This window comes from Cricetulus griseus, chromosome 5 (assembly GCF_003668045.3).
Source record: "Cricetulus griseus strain 17A/GY chromosome 5, alternate assembly CriGri-PICRH-1.0, whole genome shotgun sequence".
NCBI classification, from domain to species: domain Eukaryota; kingdom Metazoa; phylum Chordata; class Mammalia; order Rodentia; family Cricetidae; genus Cricetulus; species Cricetulus griseus.
The window spans coordinates 181,912,491-181,917,128 of NC_048598.1; positions in this window are offsets into that span (position 1 = coordinate 181,912,491).

Genomic DNA, 4,638 nt, shown 5'->3' on the forward strand with positions numbered 1-4,638 from the left:
GCGGGAAAACTGAAGCTTTTGCCCAAGGTCGCATAGCAAGGAAGTGGGGGTGAGGGCTGCGGAGTAATGCAAGGGGCGGTCTCCCCAGCGCACTTCGAGTGTGGCTGGCCACCCTTTGGCTCCAAGTGCCTCCGCGTCTCAAGAAATGCAGCGTGCGGCCAGGAGCTGTCTGGAAGTATCGCGGCTGCCGCGTGTGTGCCTGAAAGTGGATTGCACGCTGCGCCGCCTGGGAAGTGGGAGGAAGCCGAGCGGCTGGCCCTGAGGGTGTGCTGGACCTGTTGTCAGCAGGCCTGGCAGATGGGAAGTTAGCTCCGGAATTAATTGCCTGTTTGTATCCGACCTGGAGGTCTCCCACGCTTCCCCAGCGACCAGTTGCTCTCGCCCAAGTCAGACCCCAAATGTCACTGCCATCTGAGGTCACCCGGGCTCAGGCCCCAGCTCCGGGTCAGCCCGAAATCCCCCCGGTAGGAGCTGGATGGCAGCTGCGGAGGGGCTCCCCATGACACCAGCGCCACCTGCCGGCCACCGTGCGCACAGGGTTCCAGGGCGCAGAGACACAGGGCGCCACGCGTTCTGAACGTGGAGCTTTCCCCTTTAGTCTGAGACCTAGGACAGCTGAGCCAGGGTGAATCAAGGGAAGACCCTGGCCGGGCATTCCCAGGGCAGTTAGATCTTCGCACAGTACGCGGGCTGTCCAGCGACTCCTTTCCGTTTAACTCCCCTTCCCCACCCACCCCCACCCTGCTTACTTAGCCCTCCACTCCTACGCACTATTGGCCTAGAGTGGGATGAATGATCCGGTTTCCCAGGTCACCGATGACTTAAAGGAGTCTGTAAACACGACGGGGAGTCATAAATAAGCCGCGAGCCGGCTCCCCACTTTCTGCAACCCTGAAGCCTCCAAGACCTTTACTTCCTCCTCTCAGCTTTGCAAAGGAAGACAGGCAGGCGTCAGCCCACCCTAGGATCTGGGTAGCCTCAGGCACCACCACACACCCCCCCCCCGCATCCATCCCTGCAAGACCAGCAAACAGCGTCACCCCGCCCCTCTACGCCACTCACACAAACACCGGCGACCCAGGAGGCTCACACGTCTATCTCGGCGCCCCCCCCACGCACACCCCGAAGCATCACCCAGAACCCAGGCCGCGCGCTCGTGATGGGCCGGCCACACCCGCAACTTCACTTCCCTGCACCAGCGCGGCTCTTCGGGAAGCATACTCTACACTCGAGTTCCCAGCGGACAAAAACACAGCCCCGCAAGACTCCGGGGTGCACCAAGCAACTGGAATGACCTCAGAAACTCAGATCGCCTCCTCCCTAGCCGTTTCCTGCCCACCCCTGCAAGATGAGGACCTGGATCTCTGCGCTACGCTCTTCCCCCTGGGTGACCGCTGCTCGGAGCTCGGGTCCCAGCGCAGCCTCGACTAGAGAGGAAGAATCGGGCACAGGAAAGTGCAGTCTCCATGCGACACGCGGGACTCCGCCCGGGACCTGCCGCGTTTTCTCAGCGCTGCGCGGCAAAGTCGCGGGACAGCGTCACCGCGGCCCCCGGGCCCCGCCAGCCCTCACCTTGCCTCGCCGCCGCAGGAGGTGACTGGTGAAACCCAGGATGATGTCCGAGTCCAGGCAGAGCGCCCCCATCTCCAGCAGGCTTGGAACCTTGCGGGGCGCGCCGCGGGGCGGCTCGGGGGACCCCGGCAGCGCCATGGAGGAGTGGACGGTGAGCGGCGGCCCCGAGCGTCTCCCGCTGCCGCCGCAGCCACCCCGCCCGCGCGCTCCCTGGCCGCGCGCCCGCCGTCGCCGAGCCCCGCACGGCGCAGGCCGCCCACCAAGCCCCGAGTCCTCGGCGGCCGGCGCCCCCCAGCCCTGCGCTTGCTCCGCTCCGCTCCGCGCGCGCGCTCGCTCGCGCGCTCCAGCCCGCCGCTCGCCCGCCCGCGCCGACAGCGCCCCTCAGCCCGGCGGCGAGCCGGACACGCGGACCCGAGTTGGGGAGTGGTGTGTAGCGGAGAACTGGGGGGGGGGGACCAAGACCCCTCCAGGTCCTCACCTAATCGCCTTCCGTGCCCCAAGACTCCAGGCAGGGCACCACCACCAAGTTGGGCTCCCAGAAACCTCTGCAGATAAGGGGCGTATTTCCAGCTTCACACTGTCCTCTCCTAGGCCTCTTGGGGTCCGGACCGCAGAAAACACTCAGGCAGATGACCCCGTGCTCTCCACCCTACCCCTGCTCCATGGCACCCATGCCTGGGGCAAGTACTTAGGAACCCTCGCTCTTGCCCAACCCAGCAGTTTTGCTTGGCCATAAATTCTGGCACTCCAAAGCCTTGTGCGTGAGGGTAGGATCACGACGTCTGGGCGGGGGCAGGGGGAGGCGGGAGAGGATTGCCTAAATAACCTACATCTCCCGGAAAGGTCTTTAGAGATAGAGGGAATCACAAACAAGAGGAACCCGAAACAGGACCTGGAAAGTCACCAGGTACAGGAAAGAGACATGAAAGCTGCTGAGAAGCGCTGCCCCTCCACACTTCATTGGGGAGAACCTGGGACTCTCTCCATCCCACTCCTCCAGCTGGAGACTCTCCAGCTCTGGGGTCCCTCGCTTGACTCCCCCCTCCCCCGACAGCTGGAGATCAGTGTCTCAGCTTGTCAAGCCGGGTTATGTCTGAACACCTTGTCCATACCAGCAATGACAGCTGTCAGGTGTCTTCAAACAGGAAAGAAACAAGAAGAGCTATGGGCCCTTCTACTCCAATAGCCACCCATAGTCTGGGGCAGAGATCAGGGCAAGCCATGATGGGAATGGAGGCCCTCTTCTCATCCAGTTTTGGGGCCCAGACTCTAATAAGACATCCTCCTTTCTCTCCCAGGGGCAGAGGTCTCAGGGAAACCCCTCCTGGCTTCTCCCCCACCCCATCTCCTCCAAGCCCCTGAACCTTGGGAGGAGGCCATCTACCACCTCTGTGGATTGATTAAAGTCATTGTAAGGATTTTTAACATTTAATTTACCAGGTCGAGGCCTGGGCAGAGCTGTCCCCAGGGAAATCTAGACCAAGGGAACTAAACAGGAAAAAAAAAAAAAAAAAAAAAAAAAAACCTCCTGCAATTGAGTGGAGCTTCCACGGGATTAATTGGCAGAGCCCAGCTTCCAGTCAGGCCACACACAAGATATTTCAGGAAGGCTGCAGTGGTCAAGTTCCTGCAATGAGCATGTGGGGCTCTGGGCCCCCAACTACTGGTGATTCCTCCTTCCCTGGAAGGCACTGACATAGCACAGACCAGTACATCCCCCCCCACCACCACCCATCACGCCTTCAAAGTAGCCTGCTTGCTACTGGCAAAGGTTAAGTTAGGCAGGCAGCTAGACCAGCTCCCAGAGTGGGTACAAGAAAGTACAGTGCAGGCAGGGCATGCCACATGGCCAATCCTAGCAGTTCATCTCCAAGGACAGTGGATGGACCTCAGATAGGAACAGGTGGCTCTTGGATGATGGCTTAGGTGCTGTACAGGGGAGCACAGCAATGGACAGTGTGGCCTCTGCTTTATTCCTAGAGGGAGAGTCTGTGCTCATCAAGGCCTGGCTTTTCCCCAGAGAGGCAGAAGAAATGGAGGCATTTCCTCTTGGAGGCCAGAGAGGGGCTTTTGCCATTGTGTGAGGTTTAGGGGTTTTGTTTCATTTGTTTATGAGATAGGTTCACTGTGTAGCCCTCATTGCCCTGAAGTTCACCATGCAAACCAGGCTGGCGGTGAACTCAACAGAGATCTGCCTGCCTCTGCCTCTCAAATGCTGGGGTTAAAGGCATGAGCCTCCATGCCCAGATAACTTTATGGGTTGTTTTGATCCCTAGTCTGAGTTAATAAAGATACTGGGGGCCTGGAGAGATGGCTCAGCAGTTAAGAGCACTGACTGTTCTTCCAGAGGTCCTGAGTTCAATTCCCAGCAACCTCATGGTGGCTCACAACCACCTTGAATGAGATCTGGTGCCCTCTACTGGCATACAGGCAAAGACTGTATACATAATAAATAAATAAAATATTTAAAAAAATAAAATAGGGGCTGGAGAGATGGCTCAGTGGTTAAGAGCACTGGTTGCTCTTCCAGAGGTCCTGAGTTCGATTCCAGCAACCATATGGTGGCTCACAAGCATGTGTAATGAAATCTGGTGCCCTCTTCTGGCCTCGGTACTGGCAGACAGAACACTGTATACATAATAAATAAATAAATCTTTTAAAAAATAAAATAAAGATACTGGAAAAGGTTAGGTGGTCCAGACCGGCAGAACTAAGGGGTTAAGAGCACTGGCTGCTCTTCCAGAGGACCTGAGTTCAATTCCCAGCACCTACATGGTGGCTCACAACCCTCTGTAATGGGTTCTGACTGCCTCTTCTGGTGTGCATGAAGACAGAACACTCATATACATAAAATAAATAAGTCTTTAAAGAAAATATTGGGTGGTCCAGATGGCAGAACTAAGGGGTCTGAGTCTGAGGTCCATGGTCCCAGGACCCCATTCAGCACTAGCACATTCTAAGCCTTCCAAGAGCTAAAGTTAGGACAAGGGGAAGTCTTCCCATTTCCCAGGATGCATGATACCCTCCCTCATTTCCACATACCTGGTAGCTCACTGGGCTCTCTGC